We start from the raw sequence: 20,247 nt of genomic DNA, 5'->3' as shown, positions 1-20,247 counted from the left end.
ATTTCTGGCTACTGTAGTAATACTTAAATATAATACTGGGTCAAAATATACCAGAATGTAATCTGTATATTATTTAAAAGGGTAAAACTTTTTTTTTCTAAGTACACCTGTTTTTTCCTACTCATTAGAAGACCCAATCATTGTTACTAATTGTATTTTAGTAAATAAGGACTTCTCTGCTTCTGTTTCTTTTAACATACTTATTATCTTCTGTTTTTGCTGTTAAAGGCTTGTCTTGTTATTTCAGCTTTCTTCAGTTCTTTTCAATTTTTCAGTTCAGTTCTTCACAATTTTTTCTCTCCTGAGTATTTCTTTCTTTCTTATTTCTTTCCTCTTAAGGAGGAAGGAATATATATTTGTTACTATTGGTTCTGTGGGTGCGGCTTGGTGGGCATGGCATGGCTTGGTGGTGTGGCTTGGTGGGTGTGACATTGGAAGGCTATTGCAAAATCCCCATTTGCTCCCGATCAGTTGGGACTCGGGAGGCAGAGAATAGATGGGGGTGTGGTCAGTTAGAATTTTTACTACCGGTTCTGCGAACCAGGGGTGAAATGCTCCTGATTCAGACTGGATCGCCCGATCCGGTAGTGATGGCGGCGGATGGTTCAGAGAACCGGTAGCAAAAATCCCTGTGCCCACCCACCCCCACCAAGCCCAGCTGAGCCGCACGATCATCAGAGGCTTTTTTTTTTTATGTTTAAAAGCATTTTTTTCTACAACCTCTTCTGATGAAAAAATGCTTTTAAAAGTAAAAAAAAAAAAGTTCTGATGATCGTGTGGCTCAGCTGGGATCATCAGAGGCTTTTCAAAGCATTTTTTTCTGAAACCCCTTGGCCAAAGAGGTGGTAAAAAAAATGCTTTGAAAAGTCTCTGATGATCCCAGCTGAGTTCCTGATCGGCAGAGAGGCTTTTCAAAGCATTAGAAAAAATGCTTTGAAAATATTTTTTTAAAAAAGTTGGCCATGCCCACCCAGTCACATTACCCCCCCACACACCAAGCCACGCCCACAGAACCAGTAGTAACAGATTTTACATTTCACCCCTGCTCCAAACTACTCAAAATTTCTGCTACCAGTTCTCCAGAACTGGTCAGAACCTGCTGAAATCCACCTCTGCCTCAGTTCCTTAATAACTTTATCCAGTGGAAGATTCCTCATTCCTAAATTATTATTAATCTGTAACATTCGTTTACTTCTTTCCTATATTTCAGAACAGAAGTTTTATTCTGTAGTTTTCTCAAAAGTGTATGTAATTGTGATCTTCACATATTGCTCCTACTGCTGAAATTTCCTAAAGGAAATCTTTATTTTATTTTATTTTTTATTTTTTTAATTTGATTTATATGCCGCCCTTCTCCGTAGACTCAGGGCGGCTTACAATGCGTTAAGCAATAGCCTTCATTCTTTTGTATATTTTATACAAAGTCAGCTTATTGCCCCCACAAACTGGGTCCTCATTTCACCTACCTTAGAAAGGATGGAAGGCTGAGTCAACCTTGAGCCTTGGAGAGATTCGAACCAGCAGAAATTGCAGGCAGCTGTGTTAATGACAGGGTGCACTAAACCACTGTACTATCAAGGCTCTTTTATTGTGGCTAATCTGTGAACACATCCAGATTTATAACAATGTGAAGGATTAGAGAACTCTGTCTGGCTATATGGTCCATGAACTAATTCACTTTTTAATCCAGAAATTATCAGATGAGGAAAAGGAAAACAATAGTCCCATCATCTGAGGAGCTCTCTCCAATGGGACTAAGGATAGTAAAGGAAAGCAGGGTCATGATTTTAAACCCTCAAAACTAGGCTTCATCAGATGTTATTTTCCTTCCAATTGTTGCTGTTGTTGTTGTTAGTTACAAAGTCATGTCCGACCCATCGCGACCCCATGGACAGTGTTCCTCCAGGCCTTCCTGTCCTCTACCATCCTCTGGAGTCCATTTAAGCTCATGCCTACTGCTTCAATGACTCCATCCAGCCACCTCGTTCTCTGATGTCCCCTTCTTCTTTTGCCTTCAATCTTTCCCAGCAGGGAGTCCTTCCTTCTCATTAGATGGCCAAAGTATTCCTTCCAATAGGCATTAGCAAAGTCTCCTTGTCAAAGCAGCTAAATATGCAGCATCCGAGACCCTTCCCTTTAGAACAGGACTGTCAAACTCGTGGCCTGTGGGCCAGATGCGTCACACACTGGCCACGCCCACACCTGGTTTAGCGAAAGGGGGGGAAGTCCCAATACGTCACGTGATGCCACCGTGACGACGTGAGTTTGACACCCCTGCTTTAGAAGGTCCAAATGCACACTGAATGAAATGTATTATTGTGCATCCTAAAGCTGAACTTTAAATAAATGAATTATGCATTGATTAATGAATTATGCAATGGATGCCTTTTCAAAGATACTTCAAATTATAAATTGTACCTTATTAAAGCTAACTATGATTAGTTCTTTTAAAGAAACCGCAGCTCATCAGTGTTTATGAAATTTACATAAAAGAATGATTCTTCTGATAAGAATCAGGACTGCAACTTATATTATTCTACGCCATCCAGTTTTACCTTCACTTAAAATTAGGCAAAACATTTAGCTTTTCACTATATCCTTTGATTGGATTTACCTGTATCCCGATATCTGATATTTACATCTTAATCTATTGCATGCAGCTACAATGCCTTTCTATAATATTATTTAATGTTGCATTAATTCATATCTCCAAGAAAGTAACTTGTTCCAGAAAGTTAAGGAGGGGAAGATTTCCAAAAGCTCTCCTCCCAGGTACAACACTGATTTTTGTTCATTGTTTTTTTTAAGCCAAGATTGCTGTTTCTTTGCCTGTAATGTTTCACAGGCAATGCCTTTTCTCACAATCACATGATAGTTGCTATAAACTTTGGAAAATTAAAGAGTTGCAGCAAGTGCTACATTCTTATCCTTACGTGCCTAGAAGCATCTTTTTGGAATATGACCCAAAGATAAGATCTCTAATAACTGATTCGTAAGGATGCATATATTTTGTCTGGGCTGGGCTTGAGGCCTCTTTACCAAAGCTTTCCAGTGCTGTAAACAACATCTGTAGTAGCCTTGCCCTCATGTTCAGGATTCACCTTAATCTTGGCCGATTCTTGAGGGAATTCTAATCTTACTGCAGTGGATTTAATGGAACTGCTAAATTGAACTCTGGATTAGATTTCTGTTTGTGTGTGATCTTTTTTCTTGGGCTCTTGCAGCAGAACAGCCGATCATTTGGGTGCTATTTGTTGTTTTGCCTCATAAGCAAAAGCTACTAGTCTGAAATCTCATTTGAAGTAATAATACAGGACTGTTCACCTGAAAATGTATATACAGTAAACCTGTACTCTGCTAAACATTCCTTATGCATTTTTCTGTCCTTCCCATTTACTTTGATGGAGATGAAATTGTTTGAGTAAAAATATATGGGAGGTATAGATGGCTATTGCCCATTCTTATGAAGTGCCATGATTCAGGGATAATTATCCTGTTCTTCATTGTATGATGATTCCTGTAACCAGTTTATAATAGGTGCATTGGTTGATGCAGTCAATGAAGAGTTGAAGTCATGGTCTCTTTGGTGTCACAGCCCTTTTCACATCCATAGACTTGGAATTGTCTGTTGAGCTAAACCAGAAGCCTGGTTTAGCTCAACAGACAGAAGCACTGTAATTTAACACCAGCTGTCTGCAATTAAAGTAAGATCGAATCTCGCCAGGCTCAAGGTTGACTCAGCCTTCCATCCTTTCTAAGGTAGGTAAATTGAGGACCCAGTTTGTGGGGGCAATAAGCTGACTTTGTATAAATATACAAAAGTATGAAGGCTATTGCTTAACGCACTGTAAGCTGCCCTGAGTCTCCGGAGAAGGGCGGCATATAAATCAAATAAAAAAAAAAAAGAATTAGCCAAAGAATCTATGACAGTGTTGCTCCACAGCACACCTGACTTAACCAAATACATAAACATTGAAACTTTCACCCAGGATTATGGATCTTATATAACTCTGCCTAACCACATACTTTCAATTTGATGGACAACAATCAAGAAGTAAAAGGTAAAGATTTTCCCTGTCGGGTCATGTTTGACTTTAGGGCATGCTGCTAATCTCACCTTTTTACCCAGGGGAGCCAGCATGGTCCTTCTGTGGTCATGTGGCCAGCATGACTATATATACCGAGGCTCATGGAATGCTCTTACCTTCCCACCAAAGAGGTACCTATTTATCTACTCGCGTTTGCATGCTTTTGAACTGACAGGGCAAGCCACTAGAGTATAAACTGAGAGGAAAGCCCACTCCTTATTAGCATTGATGATATTACTTAGTTTGATTAAAGAAACTGCAAGAAAACAACCAAGCTCAGAGAGCACCAAGAACACCTGCTTTGAAGTGCTGATATGCCTTCAAAGGTGGAATTAAGGAGAAATTTCCTGACAGTTAGAGCAGATTGCCTCCAGAAGTTGTGAATGCTCCAACACTGGAAGTTTTAAAGAAGAGATTGGATAACCATTTGTCTGAAGTGGTGTAGGGTTTCCTGCCTAAGTAGGGGGTTGGACTACAAGAACTCCAAGGTCCCTTCCAATCTGTTATTCTGTGATACTGTTTGAGAGGTGAGGCAGGATGATCTCTTTCTTTTCTGTATGAAATTGTAGGACATCAATTTCCTGGGAAATAGAAATGTTTTGGAGAATGATACATAAATCATGTGCATGTGTAAGAAATGCCACTAAACTCACCTTTGTTTTTAATTCTGAATCAGTGCTTGAAAACATATGTAATAGTACTGGAAATACTATCTAAAAAGATAGATAGATAAATAGATGGTTGGATGGTTGGATGGTTGGATGGTTAGATAGATAGATAGATAGATAGATAGATAGATAGATAGATAGATAGATAGATAGACAGACAGACAGACAGACAGACAGACAGACAGACAGACATGATAGATGATAGAGAGATAGAGAGATATAGAGAGATATAGAGAGATGATAGAGAGATGATAGAGAGATAGAGAGATATAAATAGATAGATAGATATAGATAAATAGATGATAGAGAGATAGAGATAGAGAGATGATAGAGAGATAGAGAGATATAGATAGATAGATAGATAGATAGATAGATAGATAGATAGACAGACAGACATGATAGATGATAGATAGATAGATAGATAGATAGATAGATAGATAGAGATGATAGAGAGATAGAGAGATATAGATAGATAGATAGATAGATAGATAGATAGATAGATATAGATAGATGATAAAGGGATATAGATAAATAGATAGATAATGATAGATAGATAGATAGATATAGATAGATAGATGATAGATAGGGAGATATAGATAGATAGATAAGAAAGAAAGAAAGAAAGAAAGAAAGATAGATAGATAGATGTTATTCTAAGTGCATTCTAAGTGTGATATTCTACGTGTACGAATGTTTTCTTTCTAAAATGGCATCTTCTGCATAATTTTAATTTAATAAATATTTTAATAAATGAATAATTTGACTAGCAGGTCAGCAACGACCTCAGATAACCTGCAGCTCTTCAGACTCTTCTCCAGAAAGAGAGGGAAAAAATCGTTTTTTCCCCCCCTATAAGTGTGCCAGTGCCTGTCATATCTTGAATAACTTTCTCTTTCTGGAGAAGAATCTGAATTCCCATGGGCAACATTTGCTTTTGAAATGCATTTGATCTCATCTAAACATTTGCGAATATCAACTGTAAGTACTTTGGAATAGAATATCTTGCCTTATTACATCCACCGAACTGGATAGTTTGCACAAAATAATAGGGGCACTGAACTAAAATAAAAGCTTTTATTATTGTCCTTTTGCTCGCTGTTACAATAGATCAATCATTGTAAACAGCTTTCATACATTGGTTATGTTCTTTAAAAAGGAAATCAGTGTGAGGTATCAAAGACCCAGCTCTTCAAATGTGACTGATTTGTAAGAGCTTTAATGAAAACCTAAATTAACGCAAGGCATTTTTGGAATTCTTCTGACACCATTTGTTAGTAAACATATCTTTAAATGACATAGACTTCCCATTCTTTCCATGAACTTAAAACTAAGGTCCCAGTGGGATTTATTTGTTTGAACTGATTTTGATGTGAGTTATGATCAAATAGGGAAATGGCTGTCTTGCCTTCCTTACTGGAAGAAACCAGGTGAGAGGTTTGTATGATTAAAAACCATACCATTCAGTCAGTCTCCAATGTATTATACCCATATTTATAAGACATGCTTACTCATAAATCTTCTGCCTTTTGTTTGCTTCCTGTAGACAGTCAAAATCTCCTGAGTTTAAGTCTCAGTAGCTGTTTAATTTATCTCATTTCAACCTCTGTGATGAAAAATTGTCAAAATGCATGGTGCTCCCACACAAACATTGGTGTTTTTTTTTCCCCAGGTATTCAGTTAGATATCACTTCTGCAAATTATGGAAGTTGACAACTTGATTTGGCTGAACTTTTTTTTTTTTAGAGATTATCTAAAATCAACAAGTGTTTGGATGTTTTCCGGCTATGCCAGAAAAACAACAACGTAGAGTTAAATCTCCACATACATACATACATATCCATCAGGCTATTCATTTTTGGGGCAAGCAACAGTGGTGGATTGCCCCCGGTTTGGACCAGTTCTATAGAACCAGTAGTAAAACCGGCGGGAGGCTCCGCCCACTGACCCGGACATCATCATAGGTGTTCTGAGCATGTGCAGAAGCTTCTGTGCATGCACAGAAGAGCGTGTGAGCAAGTGAAGCGACCGCGCGTGTGTGGGCACAATACATACTGGTAGTAAAGGTAAGTAGAACCCACCCCTGGTAAGCAATATTATACAGAATGTAAGAGGGGAACAAAACAATAATAAGAAAGACATCAAAGGGATGAAACAGGGGTGAAATGCTCCCGGTTCGGACCGGATCGCCCGATCCAGTAGCAATGGCGGTGGGTGGTTCAGAGAACCAGTAGCAAAAATCCCTGCGTCCCCCACTCTCATGCCCAGCTGAGCTGCACGATCATCAGAGGCTGTTTTTTTTTTTACTTTTAAAAGCATTTTTCCTACAATCTCTTCGGCCGAAAAAATGCTTTTAAAAGTTAAAAAAAAAAGGCTCTGATGATCGCGCGGCTCAGCTGGGATCGTCAGAGGCTTCTAAAAGCATTTTTTTTCTTTAACTTCTTTGGCCGAAGAGGCTATAGGAAAAAAAAATGCTTTTAAAAGCCTCTGGCGATCCCAGCTGAGTTGCCTGATCATCAGAGGCTTCTAAAAGCACGCCCACCCAGTCACATTACCCCACCACCAAGCCACGCCCACAGAACCGGTAGTAACAAATTTTAGATTTCACTACTGGGATGAAATAACAAAAAGATAAAGAAACCTAGCTAAAGCTATTTTACATCGGCACCGTTTACAATACTTCTTGATATGTTTTTCTGTGCTGGTAAACATCTCAGTTTCTATCATGTCCATAATTTTTATATTGCCTTTTGTTCTTTAAAATTTTCATGAATTCCATCCTAAATGACTCTCTTGATTCATTCATCTTTTGTTCGTGTAATCATCTTGAGGTTTGATTCTCATTCATTCTTTATAACTTGCTTATTTTGTACTAGTCACTTATATATAATCAACATTCATTTGCATCCATTCACCCTTGACCCTGTGTTTTCTTGTTTCACTACAGTCACTTCCTAAGTACTCCATTATGTCTACATTCAACTTTTATTTTATTTTTTAGCATATCAGATTCTCACTTCCATAAAACAGTGTGGGTAGAAACACTCTAACACTTAACCATTTTCACTCTTTTTCATAAAGATTTAATTCCTTACAACAGAGGATTAGTTCTGTCATTAGACTACTAATATTTGCACATTTTAAAATTTATCTGAAAAGATAAAGGAATCTGAAAATAACATTTATCACAGCACAGTACTTAAGCAAAATGGTTTGGTTGAGATCGGCATATGTGGGACTGATTGGGGTAGATTGTAGGGGTGACACCAAAATATAATTTTATTGTATTTTATTTATCTATATATTAAATTATTGTATTTTATTCCAATTTCATTTTAAACTGTATTTAATTCCAATTTCATTTTAAATAGTATTTTATCCAATTCCATTTTAAATTTTAGTAATAATTTGTGTCTGGAACTCTGCACTTGATGTGGCCCAAGGGCTAATCAATAAAATAAACTCAACACAACTCACAAACATTCAATTCCTTGCAACAGATATGAGTACATTAGTCTACTGGTATTTGCACATTTCAAATTTTATCTGTTTCTCCATTTTTATTAAGCTTTCAATCAAGGGGCATAAATGTATCCCTTGTTTTTTTCTCCCTTCATTCTTTGTTTAAGTTGTATTATACATTTTCTTTGTCAAATACAACTATTTGGTCTTTGATGAATTAATTTTCAGAGTCATATTCCTCATTGCATCATTGATTAATTGATGAGGATTGATTAGGTGTCATCAAGTTGTTTGTGACTCCTAGTGACCACATAGATAATTTTCCTCCACAATGCATAATGTAATTTATCTAACATTTACTGAAAATAATTTGGGTTCTTAGCCAACAGTGTTTACTAAAAATACATAGCAAACAGCATGCATATTTTAACATTTTTCCAACTCAGTTATCTCTAGTCTAACCTATCAATTTTTCAACATTTATGATTTCCTTAGTATCATTTTCTTGACACTAATTTAGAATATTTGTTTTATTTCCACTCTGACATTTATTTTGCTGCTTGCTAAGACATCTTTTCCCTGTTTCCCAAGCAATTTTTTTTTATTCCTATCAAAATTGCGCTCCAATTTTCATGGCCTCTTTTAAAATTTAGCCACTCTTGCTCTCTTACTGCATTCTTTATATCACATCTGTATTGTATATATACAAGTTACACATTACAATAAGTTTGATCCTCAATTACAGGTACAACTTACAACCATTCATTTAATAACCGTTCAAAGTTACGAAGACATTAAAAAAGTGATTTATGGCTATTTTTCACACATACAACCATTGTGGCAACCCCATGGTCACATGATCAAAATTCAAACCCTTGGCAACTAGCATGTAGTTATGATGGTTGTAGTGTCCAGGTCAGGGATGGGTTCTAAATTTTTTTTACGGTTATGTGGGCGTGGCTTATTTTGTGGGAGTGGTTTAATGGTCATGTGACAATTCTTTAGAATTTAGCAGAGGTTCTGGTCTACCAGACTTTTAACTGCTTGCAGAGCTGTACCGGTCTACCCATTTGTTCTTGGAGGCACCGGTCTACTCATTTGTTTTTGGAGGCACTGGTCTACCCATTTATTTTTCGAGCGCACTGGTCTACCACCACACTGCCTTTTAACACTGATCAGCCCTAAGGCGGCCCTTTGAAGCCCCATGGCAAGAGTTTAAGCAGTTTTTTTCCTTCTAGCCGATCAGCTGGGACTCGGGAGGCAGTGAATAGATTGGGGGCAGGGCCAAATAAAAGGTAAGAATAACGCCGGGGGGGGGTGTGTGGCTCAGTCCTGCTCAATGGGCACCAAATATCTGTTGGGGACAGGGAGCTGAGGCTGAGTTTCTGTCTCCTTTAAGATTTCTATTTCTCTTTTAGGGGAAATATAATATTCTGCCTTTTTAAATATTTCTCAAAATATTTCATTCTTCTAGGAGGGATGACTTCCTTCACCACCACACATCCTTTCCCTTATTTCTCTTTAACATAAATCCACCCAATGCTGATGCTTTCTACCACATGACTGGGTGGCTCAGTGGCTAAGACACTGAGCTTGTCGATCAGAAAGGTCGGCAGTTCGGCAGTTCGAATCCCTAGCATGGGTCTCCTGCGTGAGCAGTGGGTTGGACTAGATGACCTCCAAGATCCCTTCCAACTCTGTTACTGTTACATATTTCTTTCATTGATTCTCAGGAGATTAACCTGTACTATCTCTTTTGATATCATATTTTGTCACTATTAACCGCCTTCCATTTAAACTGAGGGAATACAGGTTAATGCACGCATAGGCTTTGCCATTATTTCAGCAGGCCTAAATGGAGCAGAGGGCTGTGGTTGTTTCCTCATCTTGAAAATAAGTGTGGTGAGGAGGGGAAAAAACACGTTTTGGATATCTTTGGCCACATAATCAAAAAATAGCCATGAAATTTGTCCTCTCCTGTCATTGATTTTAGGGGGTAGGTTTTGTTTTGTTTTGTTTTTTTAGTTTATTATTGCTCCTAGGATGAGAAAATGTGCCTTGGCTGCTTAGAAAATCAGCCATATATGATTTCTTCCCTCAGTGACTCAGATTGCTGTTCATCCACACTGATAGCCTCATTTTCTACAGGGCACTATAATGTCAGAATCCAATTCCTGAGTAACTGAGGTCATGTCATGGTAGAAAAACAAGAAGCTCTGTCAAGTGGAGCTGCAGCAAGAGATCAAAGTAACAGTGGAAAGAGAAATTAAAAGAGTGCAAAAATAGTGGAAGATGCAGTAGGTAGTTCCTTCTAAGATAATTTGTCCCGCTCCACTGAAAATATTTAGAACATAGAATATCAGAGTTGGAAGGGACCCTAGAGGTCTACTAGTCCAGCCCTCTGCTCAAGCAAGTGATCCTATACCATTTCAGACAGATGGCTGTCCAGTCTGTCCTTAAAAGCCTCCGGTGATGGAGCACCCACAACTTCTGAAGGCAGGCTGTTCCAATGGTTAGTTGTTCTCACTGTCAGGAGAACTATCTGTACCAGGGGTGGGCAAATGTGGCCCTTTTACAACCTGTGGACTTCAACTCCCAGAATTCCTGAGACAGCCAATCTCAATTCAGAATTCCTGAGACAGTCAAACTCAATTCTGGAAGTTGAAGTCCACAGGTTGTAAAAGGGCCTCATTTGCCCACCCCTGATCTGTAGGACAACATTAAGTGCAGAACTTGTCTAGGGTGAAAATCTCTTAAGCATTCCACATATGTAGAAAAAAACAGACACAGGACGTATACCATTCTGCTTTTTTAAATGTAAGCTTCATGGCCTATATTATGTATATCTCATTAACAAGACATTTTTAAATAGTGGAGAAAATACACTTAAAATATGTGAACAAACTGTTGCCAAATTAAATCTAATTAAAAGCGTTTGTTCCTTCCAACTGCAGTCAGACTCTTTCAATTTGGTAAAAAATTAGACTTTATCAACATTTCATGCTACAATTTCAGTAATACGCTATCCAGCAAATTATTTACTGGTAAAAATTTTTTTTAAAAAAAGACTTACATTTGCATTAAAAATGCATAGCCATCTAAATGGAGTTTTCCTTCAACATACGATGAAATAAACAGCTGATTTTTAAGCTATGAAGCACTATGGTAGAAAATATAATAACTTTATATCAATTTGGATGGATAATGCTCCTGAATTAGGTTCTTAGGAGATAAATCAGAGAGCATATGACAATCTTAGACAAATGTCAAAAGTTTTTTTTAATCACTAATTTAAAATATATAACTATTTTTCTTACAAAACTGGGTGTAAGAAAACTGAATAAGAAAAACAGAACAATGTCATGGATACAAATAAGTTCTGATTTACAAGCAGATAAAATTGCATTCACATCAGATATGTAATATGAATTATGGGGTGTTGATTTATTTCAGGATGGCATAATTTAGGAAGACATTAATCATTTTTATAAGATACCTTACATTTAAGAGGTCTTTATAAGATTTCCAGTAGTGCTTCAAAAGTCCCAGGAAATTGGAATATTAATCATGCGTTTAATAGGCTGTACTACATAAACCGAATAACAGAATAAGAGAGTTGGCAGGGACTTTAGAGGTCTTCTACTCCAATCCTCTGCTCATTCAAGAAACTCTATACCTTTCAGACAAATGGTTGTCCAATCTCTTCTTAAAATCCTCCAGTGTTGGAGCACCTACTACTTCTAGAAGCAAGCCATTACACTGGTTCAGGGGTAAAATCCAGCAGGTTCTGACAGGTTCTGGGGAACCGGTAGTGGAAATTTTGAGTAGTTTGGAGAACCGGCAAATACCACCTCTGGCTGGTCCCAGAGTGGGGTGGGAATGGAGATTTTGCAATATCCTTCCCTCTGGCATGGGGAGGGAATGGGGATTTTGCAGTGTCCTTCCCCTGGAATGGGGTGGGAATGGAGATTTTGCAGTATCCTTCCCCTGCCATGCCCACCACACCACACCACGCCCACCAAGCCACACCCACAGAATCGGTAGTAAAAAAATTTGAATTTCACCACTGCACTGGTTAATTGTTCTGAACAATTTTTCAATTATTTTTCAGGACTGAGATGGGCTGTATCTAGGTAGGCATTCCAGTGGTAGAGTTTGTTTCTTACTAGAGATGCCCCTGAGGAATATATGCCTGAAACACAATTATCAGCCCCAGTGATTTCCCAAAACTCTATTCATTTTAACAATTGGACAGATAATACTCAGTAGTGCTCAGTCCAGGAAAGAAAATTCTGTCATGCTAAAAGTTTCAGTCCTATTTTTTTTTTTTTTTTGGTAAGTCTTTCCTTCCTTTTCTAATTGTTATCTAGGAATATATCTCAATATTATTTATATTTTTTAAATAGTCAATAAGTATAAAAACAGTAAGTGTAGGTTTCCAGTAGAAGAATGATTGCTAGAAATTTAAAATATGGTTAGATTTTAAAGCTATTGCTTAACGCATTGTAAGCCACCCTGAGTCTCCGGAGAAGGGCGGCATATAAATCAATTTTTTTTAAAAAAAAGCTGCTTTATTTTCAGGCAAATTTTAAACACCTGCAGCAATTTGCCTGCTTAGGCTAGTAGCTTTGACTTCATGTGTATTGAAATGGAGGTAAAAGTGTATTAATTTTATGACCAAATATATATTTGGATGTTTAGAAAAAAGGATGGAATGTAAATGCCTGGTCTATTCTTTGTATAAGGATATATCTGTGCCCTTATAATTTCAAAATCTGGCAGTGCAAAAGGTCACTTTGGAAAGTGGGTGATAAATTTTACTATCATGTATTAACAGAAGGATACAATCAGAGATCATTAATAGAGGGATACAACCAAGATCAACTGAGGTACTAATATCACTCTATAAAACCTTAGTAATATCTAGAATACTGCATCCAGTTTTGGTCATCACACTATAAAAAAAATGTTGAGATTCTAGAAAGAATGTAGAGAAGAGCAACCAAGATTATTAGGGGACTGGAGGCTAAAACATATGATGAACGGTTGCAGGAACTCGGCATGGCTAGTCTAGTGAAGAGAAGGACAAGGAGAGACATGATAGCAGTGTTCCAATATTTGAGGGGCTGCCACAGAGAGGAGGGGGTGTTCAAGCTATTTTCCAAAGCCAGACAAGGAATAATGGATGGAAACTGAACAAGAGATTCAACATGGAAATAAGGAGAAATTTTCTGACAGTGAGAGCAATCAACCAATAGAAGCTTGCCTTTAAAGTTGTGGGAACTTCATCACTGGAAGCTTTCAAGAAGTGACTGGACTGCCATCTGTCAGAAATGGTGTAGGGTCTGCTTGGTTGCGGGCGGGGTGGACTAAATGATCTCAAGGTCCCTTCCAACTCTGTTAATCTGTATCTGTATTTTAGGTAGATGACTACTGTTTAGTTGTAAAGTGCAGCCAATATTCCAGTTTTTACTTTTATTTTTACTTTTATTTTATTTACTTTTATTTTATTTTATTTTATTTTATTTTATTTTATTTTATTTTATTATTTTATTTTATTATTTTATTTTATTTTATTTTATTTTATTTTTATTTTGTTTATTCAATTTTTATAACTGCCCAACTCAACCAAGTGACTCTGTTCAGTTCAGTTTGGTTCCTAGAACAAGATTTTCATAAAAATAATTTATGAAGCATCACTAGGAAAGTACCATCAGTTCAAAAGTGGTCATTATTCTGTTTTGAAAGACATCCTGAGAAGTTCTCCAAATAAATGTTAGGAAGAATATAGTATATCCTAAAATAAAGTTCTTGGGTGTTGTTTACATATACAATTAACTTCTTCATTTGAGTTAATCAATTATGGTTTGGATTGATTAAGAAGCCTGGAGGAAATGACCTGTTTCACACAGACTCAGTGAGCATACGGATAACTGGACAAGTGTTAGTGTACAGATAGTTTTCGAGTTATGACTATAATGGAGCCTGCCCATCATTCACATAACCAGTGGTGAAATACTGCCGGTTCTGTCCAGCTCACATGAACTGGTAGCAGCGGGGGTGGGTAATTTGCCAAACCAGTAGTGGTGGCAACACGAGGCTCCACCTACCCGCCCGGATGTCATTACTTCCTAGTAAAAACCTTCATGTGCAGAAGGTTGGACGTGACAATGGCGCCTGCACTTCCAAACCGGTAGGGAAGGTAAGTAGATTTCACCCTTGAACATAACTGGTGATGTTCATAAATTGGGTAATCTATGTGATTGACTCAATTTTGCAATCTTTTTTGTTCATTAAGTAACTACCATGATTAAAGTGAACTAAAGGCTTAATCTGTGTGAGGTTATTTATTATTTATTTATTTATTAATTCAATTTGTATGCCACCCCTCTCCGAAGACTCAGGGCGGCTCACAATGCATTTAAAATCATTATAAAAAACATTTTTTATATTATTGTTTTATATTAAAAATTTTATAAAAATAATATAAAATAATATAAAAATTAAACATTTTTTATATTATTTATATTATTTTATATTAGGTTATTGCTAAAAAGTGGAAGTAAATGTTGGTTTGCAATGGTTTGCAATGGTTTCCGGAAAACCATTGGAAAAAAAAAACTCCTCATGTGATTGTGAAACATTTCAAATAGCCATAAATGTGGCCCAATTGCTGAATGCCTGAAATGTAGTCACATGACCACAGAGAGGGGCCTGACCATCAGAACTTCAAATCCGAGTCATAAGTACCTCAGGGAGGTCCATCGTAATTTTGAATAGTTGCTGCAACCAGTCACAAGTTGAGGACTACTTGTATTGATGACCCCTGATCTTGGGGGTATATTGAGCCTTTGAATTAAATGTTAGAGCATTATTTGAGATAAAACCTTAATTTCTCCCATTTTCTGAAATGGAGGTAGCTCCCGTTAAATCAAGTTTTGCTTTTTTCTAGTCTTTTAAAACTTAAAATCTCCTACATGGTTCTTGTAGACCTGATAATTTTAATTTTATGCAATGAGATGCTTACAGCAGTGGAAAGGGGAGATATTATTTAGATGGGAGTAGTGGAACAAAATTAAAAAGTGTAGTTCAAAGTTGTAATATTGCTACATTTTCTAAAACAAATAAAAGCAAGAGTTCTTAGAATACCATACCATTTAAAAAAAACAAAAACATTAAAACATCACTTTCTAAAAGCATTAACAAAGTGATCCAATAACAGAATGGAACAAACTTCTCTGTAAAACGTAATTAAAATTGTAGCAAACGGAGGAAAAGTGAAACTCAGCTTTTATAACTTCAGTGATAAATTCACATTCCTCTCAATTTAGTCCTTATTACATAAATTAGAATAGATTTCAGTTAGAGAGAGGAAAAAGGTGATAACACAGCAACCCTATTATGAAAACTGTAGCAATAATAAGCAGATATGATATTGATCTACTGTAACTATCAGGCAATTACAAAGCCTACATTAAGAGTAATTCAAATTCAGAAGCATTCAAGTGACTCATATAGACCTTTGTTTAAAAAAATAATAAAACACCACAAATAATATAGAAGATGAATACAGGAAGAAAAACAGATAAAATTGCTTTTTTCTAGAAAAAAAAAGTATATATAGCCAATCTGGACCAAATGGATGTTCAAAGCATTTCTGATAGGAATAAATGACCTCCTAAGCCAGGTTCATAGCCCTCCCCACAACACATATTTTTAATGGACATTAGCTGAACTCTATCATATAATCAGTGACACAAAAATTCTATCCTAGACTGAACAAGATTAGATAGATGATAGATAGATGATAAATAGATAAGACTCAAATTCTACCTGGAAATGTTCTTGTCTGAGGAGTTCCTTTTGCCTATGAGCTAGTAGTGGAAAGTTGGCAACAGATCAGTACTTAAGCAAAAAAGATGGCTCACTATTCTTAATTGCTTTAAAAAAAAACACTGCTAAGATATTTGCTGCCAATGACCTTGCATTTTTCTCTGATTAAATTGCGGATGATCAGAAACTCTGCAATCATAGATATGCAGGTTCTGGAGTTCCTACGTCGATTAATTAGATAAAAAAATGAACAGTGGTAAATCCATCTTTCTGATCCTGGTTGGTGCTAAATGTTAGGTTTTTTTCAGAGCAAAAGTTTAGATTGCTTCATAGGAAAATATGGGTTTGTTTGTTTTCTTTGAAGCTCTGCATGAACTATAACATTTTTTTTTAATTTGCTTCTTTCAATTATTCCCAATGTTTTGCTGGCCTCTTGCCACCATGGGAATTTGGATGTCCATGAATACACTGTCCATATGCAAGAGTAATGTCAGAGAATCCATTGGTTGCTTATGTGTTCCAGCGATAAGTACATGGACCCAGCTGAACATAAAAGATGGATGTGTAAAATTATATAGTTTAAAGCAGGGGTCCTCAAACTTTTTAAACGGGGGCAATTCATGGTCCCTCAGATTGCTGGGGGGGCCACAGCAGCTGGGTGGGCATGGCTGGGTGGGCATGGCTTATTTATTTATTTATTTATTTATTTATTTATTTATTTATTTATTTATTTATTTATTTATTTAAATTTTTATACCGCCCTTCTCCCGAAGGACTCAGGGACAGCCATACTAAAACAGCATATGCCCATAAAATTTAAAAACAGTTTAAAATATATTTTTAAAAAAACAGTTTAAAATATATTAAAAATTTGGCCCTTATATTAAAAAACTACAAACATCCAATTAAAATTCATTTTCCAAGCCAGCCCAGTCTGTTGAAACAATAGAGTCTTAAGGGCACGGCGAAAGGTACGTAGGTCGGGGATCATGCGAATCTCCGGGGGCAATTCATTCCAGAGGGCAGGTGCCCCCACAGAGAAGGCTCTCCCCCTGGGTGTTGCCAGTCAGCATTGCTTGACCGACGGCACCCTGAGGAGTCCCTCTCTGTGGGAGCATATTGGCCAGTGGGAGGCTATCGGTGGCAGAAGGTGATCTCGTACGTACCCAGGTCCTAAGCCATGGAGTGCTTTAAAGGTGGTAACCAGCACCTTGAATCGCACCCAGAAGACCACCGGGAGCCAGTGCAGGTCACGCAGGAGAGATGTTACATGGGTGCGCCATGTCGCTCCCATAATCACCCACGCGGCCGCATTCTTGACCAGTTGGAGCCTCCGAGTGTTCTTCAGGGGCAGCCCCATGTAGAGAGCATTACAGTAGTCCAGATGGGAGGTGACGAGGGCATGAGTGACCGTGCGCAAGGCGTCCCGGTCCAGAAAGGGACACAACTGGTGGATCAGGCGAACCTGATAAAAAGCCCCCCCTGGCCACAGCCATCATATGATCTTCTAAAGACAGCTGTGCATCCAAGAGGACACCCAAGTTGCGAGCCCTCTCTGAGGGGCCAAGGTCTCACCCCCAATAGTAGCGATGGAGCCAGCTGGCTATACTGGGACGCAGAAAACCACAGCCACTCGATCTTGGAGGGGTTGAGTCTGAGCTTGTTTCTCCCCATCCAGGCACTGGGACATCACGTCAAGGGCATCATTGGGTGGTCCGGGGTGGAGATGTACAGCTGAGTATCATCAGCATACTGATGAAACTTCACCCCAAAACCATGGATGATCTCACCCAGTGGCTTCACATAAATGTTGAACAGGAGGGGCGAGAGGACCGACCCTTGCGGCACCCCACAAACAAGGCGCCTCAAGGTCCTTTAGCAATCCATTAAACAATACACACAAATTAAATTTTAATTTGTTATGCTCTTGGGGGTGGAAAGCAGGTTAGTGAAGGGATGTTGCTGCCTTGGGGAGGGGGGGAGGGACTTCTGTTTGTGTGTGTGTGTGTGTGTGTCTCCTTCCCCCCCTCCCCCCTCTCTCTGGAGGCTGGGGAGGCCAAAATCAAGTCTGTTTTTGGCCTCCTCAGCCTCCAGAAACATTCTGCTGCAGAAAAATCGGTTTGTTTTTGGCCTCCTCGGCCTCCAGAATGACTCTGCCACTAAAAAACGGGCCCGTTTTTGGCTGCCTTGGCCTCCAGAAGGCAGATGGGGGCTGGTGGATAGGTGGGGTGATGTGGGCGGGGCAGCCTCGTGGTCCCGTGTGGGCCGGATTAATGGCTTCAGCGGGCCATACTTTGAGGACCCCTGGTTTAAAGGTAGCTTGGAAATCTTTTGAGTGTAAGTCCCTGCTGAGGTCAGGAATTTTCAGATTATCCAGACCTTTGTTTGAAAACCACCAGTGATAGGGAACCATTGTCTGTTCAACTGGGCTGTTCAATCACTTAACAATTCCCACAGTCAGGAAATTTCTCCTCATGTTTGGTTTGGGTCTCTCTCTATATAACTTCCATTTCCTCCATTAAATGACATTGGCTATTCTCCATTCTTTTAGCATTTCCCCTGTGGGGTTCTTGGTGCTCTCTGTGTTTTGTTGTTTTCTTGCAGAGGTTTCATTATCAAATTCGGTAACATGATCAATGCTAGAAGGGAGTGGTTTGCTCACTGTTTATATACAAGTGACTTGCCCTGTCACTGTTGGTGAAAATGTTCCTGGTGGTTCCTTGATTAGGCTGTTGTTTACTGTATGATTGCTTGTCTGAATTGGTAGTTCCTTGATTGGGGTATTGTATACTGGTTGATTGTTGGTATAATAGTATTAATCTGCAAGAAAACCACCAGGTTCAGAGAGCACTAAGAAACCCACATTTCAACCTTGAGCTACAAATATTCTCTTGAATTGGCCATCCTTTTTAATACTAGTCTTTTTTTGGGGGGGGGGGGATTGTCATATTTATTTATTTGTTTGTTTGTTTGTCAAACATGTACAAGATAACAAGTATAGGTATGAACATAAACATGAACAGAAGAAGTAAACACAAATAAATGGGGACAGTAAGACAGGGACGGTAGGCACGCTGGTGCGCTTATGCATGCCCCTTTTATGGACCTCTTAGGAATGGAGTGAGGTCCACGGTAAACAGTTTGAGGTTGAAACTGTGAGGGTTTGAGGCTGTAACAATGGAATCAGGTAGAGCATTCCAGGCGTTGACCACTCTGTTGCTGAAATCGTATTTCCTGCAATTGAGTTTGAGGCAATTTACCTTGAGTTTGTATCGATTGTTTGCCCGTGTACTATTGTGGTTGAACCTGAAGAAGTCATTGACAGGCAAGACTTTGTAGCAGACAATTTTGTGTACTATGTTTAAATCGGACCACAGGCGGTGCAATTCCAGATTGTCCAAGTCCAAAATTTTAAGCCTCGTGGCATAGGGAATTCTATTGTGAGTAGAGGAGTGGAGTACTCTTCTCGTGAAATACCTTTGAACCCGCTCAATTGTGTTAATGTCCGAAATACAGTATGGGTTCCAGGCGGACAAGCTGTATTCAAGAATTGGTCTGGCAAAGGTTTTGTATGCCTTAGTTAGCAATACAATATTACCAGAGAAGAAACTTCGCAATATTAGGTTAACAAGTCTGTTCAGATTTGTCTGCTGCATCTTCTGTTGTATGCCTAAGCAACATTTCCTTCTGACCATTTTCCTCCTGGTTGTAAGTTTGATTATGTAGAGACACACACAGAGACACACACATGAAAAGTACACTGAATGGAATACATACACCTAACTGCAGAATGAGCATCCTCTTGCGAATCACTGAAAAGATCAGTTGAATTTTGATGATGTTCCTTGTGTTTTATTCCTCACATTTCCTTGGCAAAGAGAAGAAACTGTTGTTATATTTTTACTCAGCCAGGATAGTCTGACTGTTTCTGTGATGACAAATTCTGTTTGCATGGGAAGCAGATGCTGGTATTTACCTAGGTATAATTTACAATCATGAGCAATGATGACTGAGATACTTTTCCCCCCCAGAGCAATATGTTGCAAAAGGAAATGCTGCAAATAATTTCTATCAAAGTGCTTTAAACATTTCCTATAGAAATGCTTTATATCTATCCTATGTGCAGAGAGTTAGGTGTCAGAATGAGGTAAACAATAAATTTCCCACTTCCTTTGTTCCTCACTGCTTTTCTAGCCCAA

This window comes from Pantherophis guttatus, chromosome 5, assembly GCF_059756535.1.
Source record: "Pantherophis guttatus breed Tessera chromosome 5, ASM5975653v1, whole genome shotgun sequence".
NCBI classification, from domain to species: Eukaryota; Metazoa; Chordata; class Lepidosauria; order Squamata; family Colubridae; genus Pantherophis; species Pantherophis guttatus.
The sequence above is the reverse complement of the archived record's forward strand: the minus strand, read 5'-3'. Positions refer to the sequence as shown.